The following is a 17,658-nucleotide window of genomic DNA, read 5'->3' as shown; positions in this document are numbered from 1 at the left end:
TTTAAGGAACAGTGCATTGAATCAGCATAATTTGATTTGCATTAAGCGTAATATTCATGTTTAAAAACTATCCTTCGCCCTCCATTGAAAAGCTTTACCTAGCAGAGAACTCTCATTATTTGTATAAGACGGATCTCGCCACTCGCAGGGACAGACCCTTTGTTTTTTATAGAATTTCATGAGGGCTGCCCCTGTGAGTGTTGGCGTGGAAAACTCCATCTTGACTGGTGAATGTTTAAGAATCGGGGCCTTAATATTGTCTTTGTTCTCCAACCTCCTTACTTAGCTGCCTGCCTAGCAAGTCTGGGCAATGATTTTTGTTAACAACCCTACAAAACCCTCCCTTATTTCAAGGGATTCGTCCAAACTTTTTTTACAGTCACTTAGGCTCCCTTATTTATCTGCTCTTATTTAGTTAATCATTTTGATGTCCACTGTGCCTTAAATGAGAAACAGAATTCACAGATTTGCAGAAAGTTGTTGAATGTGTTAAGCTAGACTGCATGAATAAAGATGATTTGTATATACAATTATGTTGTATCATCCTGCATTAAATTGTAAAATAAAGTGTTTTTTCAGTAACTACTGTATAATTTGTTGATTTCCTAGGTGGAATTTGTGGATTCCTTGTCTCCCTTATTTTCTTCATAAGAAGTTGGCAACCCTGCTTTGATCTAAGATTGTCCTCGGGTCCCAGCCAGTATGTAAACACCAGAACGCAGGTCCAAGCTTGACTCTCTACTTCAGCCCTACATCTCAAGATGATCCCTGTCGTATGATCAGACCATAACTGTAAGTTGCGGGAGGTTTCAGAGGACATACAGTATCCTAATTAAGAATAACTAATTCTGCCACAAATAAAACAGCAGTGGGGTAGTTCTATATTATTATGCATAGGGTTTTGGACAGCTTGACTGCTTGATTTTGGCTACTATACATGGGGTTGTCATTCATCCTGTTTGGGTAGAATCTAATATTCGCACATCCCTGTAATTTGAAGAAGATTCCTCTTTTGCTCAGACTTCAAAGCACTTTGTATGTTACTGTTCAAAGTGGCTAATCATTTTCACATTACAAGAGCACCATCTTTTAGCTTCTAGCTCCTTATTGTAGAAGCTGCAAAAATGACTATTTGAAAGAATCTGTTTTTATATAACTTTGTATTTAATCCGTGTATTGTTTATGGACCAACGTGCAAGAGAACCTAAACAAACTGACTATTAATCAGAAATTCCTTAAGGAGTGCATTGTCTGCCTTCAGCCTTTAGAATAAACGGGTCTGAACTATCTACAAATAATATACAACCCTCAGCTAAGTTGGACCTACAGTTTCTAAGACCATAATGGATAAAGCTAAAGGTTGGTTTCGTACTATTTGGTGTTAAAATAGTTATGAACATGAATTATCATGTTCCTTTCTTATATAATTCGTTTATAAATATGAAATATCCTTTAAAATCTGATAGAGTTTGCCAGAGATCTTTTTTGGAAAAATATAATTATCAGGATTTGCTTGAACAGCACTTCACAAGTTAAAGGGACAGTCAAAACCAAAATTGGTAAAGATAGACAATGCCTTTACTACCCATTCCCCAGCATTGCACAACTAACATTCAGCTAGATTACGAGTTTGCTTCATAACGCTGCTTTTTCCTTACCGCTGCAATTACGAGTCTTGTAGGTATACGCAACGTCAGTACTGCACTTTTAAAAAAGTCCTTTTTCAATGGGACTTCCATAGGGCCGGTAATATGAGTTTTGCCTGGGAGGCCAAAAAGTGAGCGGTACAGCCTATAACTACAAGATCCGTACCACCATCTAAAGTCAGTAGTTATGAGTTTTATGTTACAAAGCTGTAGCATAAAACTCATAACTAAAGTGTTAAAAAGTACACTCACACCCATAAACTATATATTAACCCCTAAACCGAGGCCCTCCCGCACCACAAACACTATAATAAAAATGTTAACCACTAATCTGCTGCTCCGGACATCACCACCACTTAAAAAATGTATTAACCCCTATTACGCTGCTCCCCGACATCGTTGCCACTATAATAAAATTATTAACCCCTGAACTGCCGCCCTCCCTCTTCAAAAACACTATTTAAATATAATTAACACCTAATCTGCCGTACACCTATTAACCCCTAAACCTAACCCTAACACCCCCTAACTTAAATATAATTAAAATAAATCTAAATAAAACCTACTATTAATAACTAAATAATTCCTATTTAAAACTAAATACATACTTACCTGTAAAATAAACCCTAAGCTTGCTACAATATAACTAATAGTAACATTGTAGCTATCTTAGGTTTTATTTTTATTTCACAGCTAAGTTTGTATTTATTTTAACTAGGTAGACTAGTTAGTAAATAGTTATTAACTATTTACTAGCTACCTAGTTAAGATAAATACAAATTTACCTGTAAAATATAACCTAATCTGCCTTACACTAACACCTAACATTACAATAAAATTAAATAAATTAAATTAACAAAATACAATTATCTAAAGTACAGAAAATAATAAAAAAATAAATAAAAACAAACTACTCCTAATCTAATAGCTCTATCAAAATAAAAAAGCCCCCCCAAAATAAAAAAAACCCTAGCTTACACTAAACTACCTTAAAAGGGCCTTTTGCTGGGCATTGCCCCAAAGAAATCAGCTCTTTTATCTGTAAAAAAAATACCCCCAACAGTAAAACCCATTACCCACACAACCAACTCCCCAAATAAAATTCTATCTAAATAAACCTAAGCTCCCCATTGCCCTGCAAAGGGCATTTGGATTGGCATTGCCCTTAAAAGGGCATTTAGCTCTTTTTCAAGTGCCCAAAACCCTAAGCTAAAAATAAAACCCAGCCAATAAACCCTTAATAAAACCTAACACTAACCCCCAAAGATTCACTTACAGTTTTTGAAGACCGGACATCCATCCTCATCCAGCCGGCGAAGTCTTCATCTAAGCAGAAAGAAGTCCTCAACAAAGCCGGGAGAAGTCTTCATCAAAGCGGCATGAAGTCATCATCCAGGCGGGCAGAAGTCATCAGCCAGACGGCATCTTCTATCCTCATCCTTCTGGCGCGGAGCGGGTCCATCTTCAAAACATCCGGCGTGGAGCATCCTCTTCATACGGTCCCAGCCGTACATTGAAGGTGTAAAAAAAGCAGGCAAAATACATAAGGACATTACATTGCACAGTTTTTAACTACTAATAATTAAACATTTTGGGCCAGATAATGGGGCATATTTATCAATGTGCGAGTGGACATGATACGAAGTAGCGTATCATGTCCTCCGCACATCGATAAATGCTGACAGCATATGCTGTGGTCATTTATCATTGCACCAGCAGTTCTTGTGAACTGCTGGTGCAATACCGCCCCCTGCAGATTTGCAGCCAATCGGCCACTAGCAGGGAGCATTAATCAACCAGATTGTTTTCGATCGGGTTGATTTCTGTCTGCGACCTCAGAGCAGGTTGCCTAGTTAGAGTCTAATTTCCTCTCTTTAATTCCTATAATTCATTTATTGATGTAGCCAGCCCTGACCATATCTATATGATCTATGACCTTTCTTGTATGCTTGGCTAGCAAGCTTGCTTCTTTATTCTTATTGTTGTCTACATTTTTGCACTGTGACCTTTGAAGAGTCCAATTTTAGTTTACTTTATGAATTTGATGTTGCATGGCTTAAAGGTTTACCTCCAGGTCTTTACTAAGGCATTGCCACATTCTCATGATATGAGATTAGAAGTATTGCTTGCAAAACCTGTTTTCTAATAAAAAAAAACCTTATTGAGGCACTATGATATCCTCGGGTTTATTTACCCATGGTGATGCAATAGATGTAGCAGAATGTGCCATAATTACAAATGTCAAGGAACGGGTCCAAGAAAAAAGAAAACTATTCCTCTTGCTACATTTTAGCTTTTCACGTTCCTTCAATGCTGAACAAGGAACCAAATTGGGCATCTGTTTTCTGAAGGTAGTTGAGAAAAAGTTATTTGTCATTTTAAGGACTTGGACAAAATGAAGGCCTAACCATTTTCCTACTGTTTTTGTGTTTGCGTTACATTTAGTAATAAATATAGATCTGTGCAAAACTGTCTTGTCCTGAAAAATAAGAAAAAATAGTAGATAAAGCAATGAACTGATACTTGCTGCTCTGAGAAAATTGCCATTAGAGAGATAGTTTTACAAGATAATAATTTTAAATGTGCGGTACACACTGGTCCACGGGGAGACTTGTAGAACCTGTTATACCAGACTTAAGTCTCTTTGTGGGATAGGCTGACTGAAATAGTGGGATTTATGACATTATCAGTCTAATATCTAAATATTTAGATGAATGCAGTAAAGTACCAAGGTAGAAAAAGCCATAGGGGTAGATTTTTTGAGCGGACATGTAGCGAATCATGTCCGCAAGAAATCGCTAAATTTGGACATCATACGCTGTTCGCATTTAGCATAGCACAAGCATTTCTGGTAAAATGCTTGTGCAATGCCGCCCCCTGCTCACTGTTGGCCAATCGGTCGCTAGCAGGGGCTGTCAATCTAAAAGGTGGCGGACAGGTTAAGGAGCAGCTTTCTTACGACTGCTGTCTTTTAACTTACATTTCAGGCGAGCCTAAAACGATGGGCCTCTGAGGCAGCTTCTGCTGCTTAATAAATGGTGCCCATAACCTTAACTTGCAAAGAATCTTAAAGGAATAATAAATTAATTGTGTATATATGCATTAAAGAACTACATTTCAAAAGATCTGGATTCAAAATAAGTTTTAGAAGCATTTAAATCTTTCCCCCTTCCAATACAAAAATGTAAAAAAAAACATGTTTATCTTATCTCCTCTGGCAAGGTCAACTAGGGGGCAGATTTAAAGGAGCTTCTATGCTGATACACTAATGTTGCAGGGCAAGATCTGGGTCCTGCAGTGTGTAGTACAGTCTCTCTGGAGGCATAAGAGTTAAATTACATAAAAAGCAGATTTGCGGCCAATCGGCCACTAGCAGGGGGTATCAATCAACCCGATCGTTTTCGATCGGGTTGATTTCTGTCTGCGACCTCAGAGCAGGTGGACAAGTTATGGAGCAGCGGTCTTTAGACAGCTGCTTCATAACTTCTGTTTCTGGCGAGCCTGAAGGCTCACCGCAAACAAGGGGCATCAAGTTCCATATGGAGCTTGATAAATATGCCCCTATGAGTGACGCGCAAGTGATATCGGGTTTATCGCGGCTATTTGTACGAGTTGGGTTTTTCGCTCATATTACAAGTTGAAAGTAAACGTGATCACTTGAGCGCAATTTAAGTTAACTGCGACAAGATATCACGTCCCCAGAGCTCTGGTTGACTGTGTCACAAAACACATGAAAAATACATTACAAAGTACAGTTACACTCATAATAACGCCATCTGATAAACTGTGATAAACCTTTAAGGTATATCCCGCCTACCTTCCCACCCTATATCAGGCACACCTGAACAATCATTCCTTGCCTGAAAATTGTTTTCTCTTTGGAGCTTCTCTGATCGCATTCCTCATGTTGTGATTCTAACCTTGAATATTACTAACTTGCTTCATTGTTATTCTTTCTCTCAGAACATCAGTTGTAAGTGAGGATCTCTAGCTTATCACTTAACTTTCAAAAGTATTTAATTAATTCTCCAATTCTACCGGAATCCATTATACTTCAAACCGGATCAAGGAGCCACCGGATCTACTTGCAGCGTTCCGGAAGCCGCACTCACACCAACGCCGTATACCGGTCACAGAGGTAATCCGTTCTCCTCAAATCTAAGGTAATACTTAATCCACTTTTAAAAGGATCTATTGCTTACCTTGTCTCTCTCTGGAAAGCATCCGCATTACCTCGCTAATATCCTCTGCTGAATATTCTACCGGTTATTACTAAAGTCTGACTGTGTTGTATATATTTTATGTATGAGTGTGTGAGTGCGTGAAGACGTCCCTAAGAATTGTTACAATAAGGATACAACTACTGATGTTATACTAAGTATACCAAAAGACACATTTATTCTATCAGACCTCTGAACTGTTTGCTTTAAGTTCCATACCAATATTGCAACAATTGTTTCTACCCATTTATTCCTTGCTTCTGCTTGGCATCTACGAAGTTTTCTTTCAGTAAAAGTCTCACCAGTGATTTAACAGGTAGTTCAAACCATACTGCCTGTTTTATTCATTTAAAGAGCAACAAACCCTTACTTTAAAAACACTGCATAAGATCCTGCACAAAACAGGACATCACATAAACATTAAAAAAAATGCACAAAAAAGTGCTCAAAGATATGGGGTCTCAGGTGCTAGAAAAAAGGCTGCAAAGGGCTTTAATTAGACATAAATACATATACATGTCTAAATATTATATGTATGTATATATAGATGTTTATATGTGTGTACAGATATATTTATGTATTTATATGTGTATATATGTATTTACAGACATATACACATATAAACACACAAATAAATATGCACACATATAAAGACATAAATATATAAGTGCATTGGAGACCTTTGTAGTTAAGTAGATGAAAACATGAAAAAGCATATTAATGCAATATTCATATTTAAGAAAGTGTAGCTGTCCCTCTAGATTGTAAGTTCCCACGGGAATAGGGCCCTCAATTCCCCCTGTATTCATGGATTCTGAGTCATGGGGAAAGCAAAAGAATTGTCAAAGGATCCGCAGGAAAAGGTAGTTGTAATGTATAAAACAGGAAAGGGATATAAAAAGATATCCAAGGAATTGAGAATGCAAATCAGCAGTGTTCAAACTCTAATCAAGAAGTGGAAACTGAAGCGTTCTGTTTGATAACATACTGCATTCATCTTGCCATCAATTCTGACCAAATTTCCTGTGCCTTTGTAGCTCACACATCCCTAAAACATCACTAATCCACCTCCGTGTTTCACAGTAGGTATGGTGTACCTTTCATCATAGGCCTTGTTGACTCCTCTCCAAATGTAGTGTTTATAGTTGTGGCCAAAAAGCTCAATTTTGGTCTCATCACTCTAAATGACTTTGTGCCAGAAGGTTTGAGGCTTGTCTCTGTGCTGTTTGGCGTATTGTAAGCGGGATACTTTGTGGCATTTGCATAGTAATGGCTTTCTTCTCCTTATTGTGCATCTTGAAACAGCCACATCACATGTTTTCAGAGAGTCCTGTATTTCACCTGAAGTTATTTGTGGGTTTGTCTTTGCATCCCCAAACAATTTTCCTGGTAGTTGTGGCTGAAATTTTAGTTGGTCTACCTGACCGTGGTTTGGTTTCAACAGAACCCCTCATTTTCCACTTCTTGATTAGAGCTTGAACACTGCTGATTTGCATTCTCAATTCCTTGGATATCTTTTTATATCCCTTTCCTGTTTTATACAGTTCAACTACCTTTTCCCACAGATCCTTTGACAATTATTTTGCTTTCCCCATGACTCAAAATCCAGAAACGTCAGTGCAGCACTGGATGAAAGATGCAAGGGTCTGTCAGTCAGGAGTCCAGAAACCCATTAACCTTTTATACACACACACATTAATTACAAGCAAACAGATCACAGGTGAGGATGGTTACCTTTAATAGCCATTCAAACCCCTTTGTGTCAACTTGTGTGCATGTTATCAGGCCAAAATCACCAGGGTATGTAAACTTGTGATCAGGGTCATTTGGGTAGTTTCTGTTGTCATTATGATTTAAAAAGAGTAAACACAATTGATTGATAATAAATAGCTTCAGCCAAACACTAACCATGAGTGAAAGAAAAGTATTTCTGTTATTATTCATATTCTCTGAAAAATGGCCAAGAAATCATAAAATAAATGTAGAAATATGTATTTATGAATAAATAGAACATGTTCTGTTATGTAAAGAACATTGGAACGTGAAATATTAATATTTTCATGTTGGATTACCACACTTGAGAACATGCGATTGGGTTTGCGAGTGAGTAGGGTGTTTTTTCCACTTTTTTGCTCCATTGACCTCTATTGGGGGAGAATACGTTAATGATTTCACTATTCTAAATTCAGATTTTTCCGTGCATCGGGTTATTGTGTGAGCAAAAAACGTTTTACTTTCAACTTGTAATACGCGTGACACTTAACGCCGACAATAAGCTTACTTCTAGCGGAGTTAGCGAGCTAGCAGGAGCATTAAATACCACTCTACTTGTAATGTGGCACTTTATGGGGAATTACATTTTGAATTGAGTGCCCTTTTAAGTTCAATAATCCGTACGTTTATATTTGCACTCTATATTGTGTAGTTGTGCTCCGTTTATTTGCTGTGTCCTCTATAGTACATACACTTCATTACTTTTTTTCCAGTTCTGGATCCTCTTCTATGTCTAAGCCCAAACATTCACCCTGAAAATGCCAGAGGTCCTTTTTTTCTGGACAAGCGATATCAGTAGCAACCAGGTCTGAAAAAGGTGGAAAAAAATGTTGCACAATTCTAGAAGAGAGCTATAAGGAAGTAAACTGCAGCTCAATATGACAATGGTATGAAAAAGAGAGAAGTAGCTATAAATTATGAAAAGGGGAAAAAAACGAAGTAAATAATCCGACATGTAAGGGAAAAAAAAGGGAAAGTCATTGTTCAAATTTTTGTTAACAAAGGAAACTCCCAAAACTATGAGCATGAACAGGATGGCAAATACTAGTAATTTCTGTAAAACACAAACACAAACTAAATATAGATTGAGAACAACTTATCTCACAAATTGTCACTAGTACAGCTGCATGATTGGTGTCTTGGCCTGTGAGCCTTGATATTAGGGCTGCCATATTCCCGCTTTAAGGGAGGACACTATTGAAAAATACATAATCAGGGACTGCTTTTTTAAAAAAAGTTTGAATAATGTTCGATTATAAGAACCCTGTCATATGTATTTTTCATATGTGTCCTCCCTTTAATGCCGCAATATGGGAACCCTAAATGATATAGCTGTGTTTGTGCGTGTTAGCTAATGAACATTAATATAGCTGTATAGGATGTGTCTATCAACAAATATACATGAATACAGCTGTATGAGTAGTGCTTGTCAGATAATGAGCATGAATACAGCTGTATGAGTAGTGCCTGTCAGATAATGAGCATGAATACAGCTGTATGAGTAGTGCCTGGCTGCCAATGAGCATGAATACAGCTGTATGAGTAGTGCCTGTCAGACAATGAGCATGAATACAGCTGTATGAGTAGTGCTTGTCAGATAATGAGCATGAATACAGCTGTATGAGTAGTGCCTGGCTGCCAATGAGCATGAATACAGCTGTATGAGTAGTGCCTGTCAGACAATGAGCATGAATACAGCTGTATGAGTAGTGCCTGTCAGACAATGAGCATGAATACAGCTGTATGAGTAGTGCCTGTCAGACAATGAGCATGAATACAGCTGTATGAGTAGTGCTTGTCAGACAATGAGCATGAATACAGCTGTATGAGTAGTGCCTGTCAGACAATGAGCATGAATACAGCTGTATGAGTAGTGCCTGGCAGCCAATGGGCATGAATACAGCTGTATGAGTTGTGCCTGTCAGCCAATGAGCATGAATACAGCTGTATGAGTAGTGCCTGTCAGACAATGAGCATGAATACAGCTGTATGAGTAGTGCTTGTCAGATAATGAGCATGAATACAGCTGTATGAGTAGTGCCTGGCTGCCAATGAGCATGAATACAGCTGTATGAGTAGTGCCTGTCAGACAATGAGCATGAATACAGCTGTATGAGCAGTGCCTGTCAGACAATGAGCATGAATACAGCTGTATGAGTAGTGCCTGTCAGACAATGAGCATGAATACAGCTGTATGAGTAGTGCTTGTCAGACAATGAGCATGAATACAGCTGTATGAGTAGTGCCTGTCAGACAATGAGCATGAATACAGCTGTATGAGTTGTGCCTGTCAGACAATGAGCATGAATACAGCTGTATGAGTAGTGCCTGTCAGACAATGAGCATGAATACAGCTGTATGAGTAGTGCCTGGCTGCCAATGAGCATGAATACAGCTGTATGAGTAGTGCCTGTCAAACAATGAGCATGAATACAGCTGTATGAGTAGTGCCTGGCTGCCAATGAGCATGAATACAGCTGTATGAGTAGTGCCTGTCAGACAATGAGCATGAATACAGCTGTATGAGTAGTGCCTGTCAGATAATGAGCATGAATACAGCTGTATGAGTAGTGCTTGTCAGACAATGAGCATGAATACAGCTGTATGAGTAGTGCCTGTCAGACAATGAGCATGAATACAGCTGTATGAGTAGTGCCTGGCAGCCAATGGGCATGAATACAGCTGTATGAGTTGTGCCTGTCAGATAATGAGCATGAATACAGCTGTATGAGTAGTGCTTGTCAGACAATGAGCATGAATACAGCTGTATGAGTAGTGCCTGTCAGACAATGAGCATGAATACAGCTGTATGAGTAGTGCCTGTCAGACAATGAGCATGAATACAGCTGTATGAGTTGTGCCTGGCTGCCAATGAGCATGAATACAGTTGTATGAGTAGTGCCCGTCAGACAATGAGCATGAATACAGCTGTATGAGTAGTGCCTGGCAGACAATGAGCATGAATACAGCTGTATGAGTAGTGCCTGTCAAACAATGAGAATGAATACAGCTGTATGAGTAGTGCCTGTCAGACAATGAGCATGAATACAGCTGTATGAGTAGTGCCTGTCAGACAATGAGCATGAATACAGCTGTATGAGTAATGCCTGTCAGACAATGAGCATGAATACAGCTGTATGAGTAGTGCCTGGCAGCCAATGGGCATGAATACAGCTGTATGAGTTGTGCCTGTCAGACAATTAGCATGAATACAGCTGTATGAGTAATGCCTGTCAGACAATGAGCATGAATACAGCTGTATGAGTAGTGCCTGGCAGCCAATGGGCATGAATACAGCTGTATGAGAAGTGCTTGTCAGACAATTAGCATGAATACAGCTGTATGAGAAGTGCTTGTCAGACAATGAGCATGAATACAGCTGTATGAGTATTGCCTGTCATACAATGAGCATGAATACAGCTGTATGAGTAGTGCCTGTCAGACAATGAGCATGAATACAGCTGTATGAGTAGTGCCTGGCAGCCAATGGGCATGGATACAGCTGTATGAGTAGTGCCTGTCAGACAATGAGCATGAATACAGCTGTATGAGAAGTGCTTGTCAGACAATGAGCATGAATACAGCTGTATGAGTATTGCCTGTCATACAATGAGCATGAATACAGCTGTATGAGTAGTGCCTGTCAGACAATGAGCATGAATACAGCTGTATGAGTAGTGCTTGTCAGATAATGAACATGAATACAGCTGTATGAGTAGTGCCTGTCAGACAATGAGCATGAATACAGCTGTATGATTAGTGCCTGTCAGACAATGAGCATGAATACAGTTTCATGAGTAGTGCCTGTCAGACAATGAGCATGAATACAGCTGTATGAGTAGTGCCTGTCAGACAATGAGCATGAATACAGCTGTATGAGAAGTGCTTGTCAGACAATGAGCATGAATACAGCTGTATGAGTAGTGCCTGTCAGACAATGAGCATGAATACAGCTGTATGAGTAGTGCTTGTCAGACAATGAGCATGAATACAGCTGTATGAGAAGTGCTTGTCAGACAATGAGCATGAATACAGCTGTATGATTAGTGCCTGTCAGCCAATGAGCATGAATACAGTTGTATGAGTAGTGCCTGTCAGCCAATGAGCATGAATACAGCTGTATGAGTAGTGCCTGTCAGACAATGAGCATGAACACAGCTGTATGAGAAGTGCTTGTCAGACAATGAGCATGAATACAGCTGTATGAGTAGTGCCTGTCAGACAATGAGCATGAATACAGCTGTATGAGTAGTGCCTGTCAGACAATGAGCATGAATACAGCTGTATGAGAAGTGCTTGTCAGACAATGAGCATGAATACAGCTGTATGATTAGTGCCTGTCAGCCAATGAGCATGAATACAGTTGTATGAGTAGTGCTTGTCAGCCAATGAGCATGAATACAGCTGTATGAGTAGTGCCTGTCAGACAATGAGCATGAACACAGCTGTATGAGAAGTGCTTGTCAGACAATGAGCATGAATACAGCTGTATGAGTAGTGCCTGTCAGACAATGAGCATGAATACAGCTGTATGAGTAGTGCCTGTCAGACAATGAGCATGAATACAGCTGTATTAGAAGTGCTTGTCAGACAATGAGCATGAATACAGCTGTATGATTAGTGCCTGTCAGCCAATGAGCATGAATGCAGTTGTATGAGTAGTGCCTGTCAGCCAATGAGCATGAATACAGCTCTATGAGTAGTGCCTGTCAGACAATGAGCATGAATACAGCTGTATGAGTAGTGCCTGTCAGATAATGAGCATGAATACAGCTGTATGAGTAGTGCCTGGCAAACAATGAGCATGCATACAGCTGTATGAGTAGTGCCTATCAGACAATGAACATGAATACAGCTGTGTGAGTAGTGCCTGTCAGACAATAAGAATTAATACAGCTGTATGAGTAGTGCCTGTCAGACAATGAGCATGAATACAGCTGTGTGAGTAGTGCCTGTCAGACAATAAGAATTAATACAGCTGTATGAGTAGTGCCTGTCAGGCAATGAGCATGAATACAGCTGTATGAGTAATGCCTGTCAGCCAATGAGCATGAATACAGCTGTATGATTAGTGCCTGTCTGCCAATGAGCATGAATACAGCTGTATGATTAGTGCTTGTCAGACAATGAGCATGAATACAGCTGTATGATTAGTTCTTGTCAGACAATGAGCATGAATACAGCTGTATGAATAGTGCCTGTCAGCCAATGAGCATAAATACAGCTGTATGAGTAGTGCCTGTTAGCCAATGAGCATGGATAGAGCTGTATGAGTAGTGCCTGTCAGCTGATGAGCATGAATACAGCTGTATGAATTAAAGGGACTGTTCACCCCAAAATTTTCACCCCTTTAAATTGTTCCCAATGATTAATTTTACCTGCTGGAGTGTTTTAAATTGTTTACAAGTAGCTCCTTTAACCCTATTTTGGCATTTGAAATAGCTGATTTAGCATGTGGTATCCCAACCTATTCTGAAATATATTCTATTGACTAGTCTAAGTGAACACAGCCAGCAGAAGAGATTACACTCTCAGTGGGGGGCATGATAGTTAAAGGGACATAATACTCATATGCTAAATCACTTGAAACTGATGCAGTATAACTGTAAAAAGCTGACAGGAAAATATCACCTGAGCATCTCTATGTAAAAAAGGAAGACATTTTCCTCACAATCTCCTCAGCTCAGCAGAGTAAGTTCTGTGTAAAAAGTTATACTTCACCTGCTCCCAGCTGCAGATAAAAATAAAGACAGCCAATCAGCATCAGCAGTGCTGAGGTCATGAACTCTTACTGTGATCTCATGAGATTTGACTTAACTCTCATGAGATTTCATAGTAAGCTTCCTTTACCTGATTGGTGAAATAATATGAGAGTTCACGAGGCTCATCCCCTAAGCTGTCCTAGGACAGACACACTAAAATGCTGCTTAGAAATCCTTTACAATGGGAGGTGTCTAATGAGGAACTTTTGAGGCAAAATGTCTTTCTTTTTTACATAGAGATGTTCAGGAGATATTTTCTAGTCAGCTTTTTACAGCTATACTGCATCACTTTCAAGTATTTAAACATTTGGGTATTATGGCCCTTTAAGTAATAAAATGATAATTTTCCATTGTTCTCTCTAAGTATTGAGCTTTGGTTTTCTAGACAAATATAAGATAAGGAAGCAAGTGTGTGTACACAAAGTGATAACATAATGAGATCTGATATCACCTGAATCTCAACTCATTGTAATAGGCTGTGGTTTAAAAGCACAAAACCAGCTACTTCATATACACAAAAAAAAGGAAAAATGCAATTTCTCATAAATTTTATACTCTGCAGCTGGTATAACAAGTCATTGAAAATACATTCATATAAAAACAATTTTACAGTGTACTGTCCCTTTAAGCTTGTCAGCCAATGAGCATTAATATAGAAGTATGAGTTATGCCTGTCAGCACTGATCACTAATTCAGCTGCGAGAGTTGTGCCAGTTAGCAAGCTGTTTTAATACAGTTAAATGTGTTTAATATATAAGCCAATAAGCACTAATACAGCTGTATGAGACTTGTCTGTGCCAGGCTCCTATGCATTCTTCTGTGGTTTCACCCGTGCTAAGATGGGTAAGGGTGATACTAGAACCTGAGATATGCTAAGGACAGTACTGTGCCCAGAGCAGTTGTTGCATTTCAGGATGTAGCGCGATTAAGGGCTCAGGGGGAGCATTAGGTGGTGTGAAGCTCAGCTAGACAAAGCACAGACAGTAAAATCTATACAGAATAAGGTGCTATTTGTGACCTGAACATCAGAAATGACCTTGTAGCAGAAAGTGCACCACAAAATGTGCAAGAAGCTATAAAAGGCCCCTGAGAGCATAATTTGGTGCTTGGTTATTCTTTGATGATGTTCGTGATCTTCTGGCTCCTGGCCCTCCATTCATTGTTTGATCTTGACTTGTTCCCTGCCCCTTAGCCTTGTTGCTTGTTTATGACTTGTGCTTCATGACTAGGCTATGGATAGATTTACATCAGCCAGAAAATAAAAAAAGGATTGTCCGGATTGATCAACCTTTTTTTTTTTTTAATTATATTTTTTTTTATTGAAGTCATGGAACTAGGTTACAAACAAAATACGCCCATAGGCCATAATAACACAGGTACAGGATATTCATTAGTATCACACAAGTATTACAGACATCATCATAGGCTCCCTTTGTTAACCAAGATGATTTGGCTAGGAGAGTGATGGGGTCATCACCATAGTGTTTAGAGTTATAGCTGATGATGCAATTATCTGTGAAAGTATATGGAAGTCTACTATATGAAATAAACATGAAGGAGTAAGATCTTCAGACAAGTTTAGTTACCGTGTGACAAATGGGTTGGACTAAGAAAGATGGGACTTCTTTTTTTTTTTTTATAATATGTCACCACAATGTTAGAGGGGACACTCTTGGACCCATGTAAATTAAAGAAATTAGTACGTGGGGAGGGAGCTTATGAGTTGGCCACTCTTGGGCCATAGTATATAGGGGGGGGGGAGTAAATACAGCAGGCTAAAGCCGCTTTTATCAGAGAGGAGGGGGGGGGGCAGAGCCTTCAATAATAACCAAACGTAGTAAGGAGGGGAGTAAGGTGGACATGTAGTAATAATAGTGGGGAAGTTTTTACCCCAAGGTAGGGATTAACGGGTAGGTATGGGCACTATGAGTCAATTATATTAAGTATATATACTGCATCCACTTTACCAAGGTCTCCTTCAGGGTAAGAACATTGTAGGCTATTATATATTACGGTGGTATAGATCTAAGATTGAGCAAACCAGACATTCGTTAAAATAACATTTAAAGTATTATACATATCCACAAAGGTTGTAGTTTAGGAACAATTATATACATAAAAGAAGTCAAAACTGTGATTCAAAATGTATAGCCATCCGAAACCTCTAAACTATATAACAGTATGGAACACTTTCTTCCGTTAACATAAGAGGCCGCTCTTGGACCCAAGAAAAATTACATAGTCAAGATTAGTATATGAGGTTGACATACTTGGGCTTGGTTACCAAGGAGAAATTAGCACAATGTACAACTTAATGGGTAGCGAGCTATGTAATATAAATTACTGTGAGGTTATGGTATCAAGACTAGTAGGAAGTTTCCTTCCGCTTGGATATTGCAATATTTTGGGTGTCGTCATGGCTCTGGACTGGGCAAGATGTATCTATCTGATCTTACTTATTTAACTCATGTCCAAGTATAGAGAGACCCGCAGATAGTGTTATTACCCCAGAGAAATGTATTGTTTACAAAGGAAAGAGTAAGAACAGTCATGAGTGTAGCAGATAAGAACTGTATAATATTTGACATTATGTGGAATAAACTCCTACAGCACAAATACTATAATATAAAGCATAGCTTCCTAAGGTGTTCCATATACTAAATTCGGGTCACTGCTCCCTGTATTGGATGCAGAATAAATTGCAATAGCATATTGAGAGCCTGGTTGAGATCTAAAAAGTGAAGATACCCTGTGCAATTTATGAGCCTTTTCCTCCTGCATATGGACTATGTGTCGAGGTATATATAAACTTAATACTAAGTTCTGGAAGGCAGATGAGGGATAAATAAGTGGTCAGATACTACCCAACTGCATCCTTGTGGATGATAGCAAAGGAGTATAATACTGCTAACAGGGTCCCCTATAGGACTGAAGCATTTATAATGGATATTATGCAAGCTTTGTGAAGGGGTTGCTCCTAATTTAACTTACTGTGTGAGAGGTGAGTATTTAACATTAGTCACAGTGGTCCCCACTGTCTCGGCCGCTGACAGAGGGGCCACAAGTAACCAAGCAAGTATGGAGAAATATTATGTAATAACTGAAAAAACTATAAGTTATGCACAAACATTCAAGCTTAAAGGGATATTCCAGCCAAAATTGGAAACCACATGGGTGCATTTTGGTATTGAACAGAATCAATTTTGTAATATACATGCATTAGCAAAAATGCTTCTTATAAAAGCTATAGCTTTTTCAAAAGTGTATTTAAGTATGCACCGTGCACCAGCATTTTAAACACAACACTTATTCGGAGAGCCTAAGGTGCTTGAACCATCTGGTAATGACTCAATTTGTTAATTGCTGACATGATACAAGCCCCACTGATGATCTGAGCAGCTGCAGTATTTAATATGTGGGTGCAGTGACAATATCTAGCTATGCTTCACATGCACATGCAGAGAAAAATGTTAACTCTTTAACAGTGATAACTCTTACTAGAAGCATTTTTGCCAGTACATGTATATTGCAAATATGTTTCTATTCAAATATGTAATAAATCTATGTTCATTTACATTTTGACTGGAATGTCCCTTTAAGGTGTCTTATACAGGAGGGGGTAAAAAGAGTATAGTGTTTTTTTGAGATAAGAATCCTACCCAGGGTTCCCATAATCTCTTCTAAGTGAAGCATCTTACCTTGGCCAGTCTAGAGCTTAGCTTCCTTTATATTAACAAATAAGTGAACTAAGGATATCAAGAAACTGTTATATGAGCTTACTAGAGGATAAATAATAAATATAAAAGGAGAGAAATCAATAACATATTTTGATAAACATTAAACTCCGGTGAACACTGGCTATACTGAGAACTCTAACTAACTCCAACTCTCAAGGTATTTAGGATATAATCATTGAGACATAGCTGTAGGAGTCTCATGCAGCTTCCGTCAAGAGGACATAATTTATACAATAGTTTTACTACCTATACCCAATTCTAATATTACAGGGGTGGCCTACGATGATCAGGAAAGTGCAATAAAGCTTAACAGTTCCGTTCATGAGACCTAGGTGTTAAGTCTCATTTCTTACTTATCCCACTCCATGTCTTTCGTCAGGAAGAGCATTCACTTGGTTACACAGCCCTGTATAGGTAGAGCGCCAGGCCCATGGGTTAATTCCTTGTGATCGGTCCATTCCTACAGAGCTGTAGTATCTATGTATGTTAGAAGGTTCAAGTGTTGCATGTCCAATCTGAA

The sequence above is a fragment of the Bombina bombina genome, chromosome 12, assembly GCF_027579735.1.
Source record: "Bombina bombina isolate aBomBom1 chromosome 12, aBomBom1.pri, whole genome shotgun sequence".
NCBI lineage: Eukaryota > Metazoa > Chordata > Amphibia > Anura > Bombinatoridae > Bombina > Bombina bombina.
The sequence above is the reverse complement of the archived record's forward strand: the minus strand, read 5'-3'. Positions refer to the sequence as shown.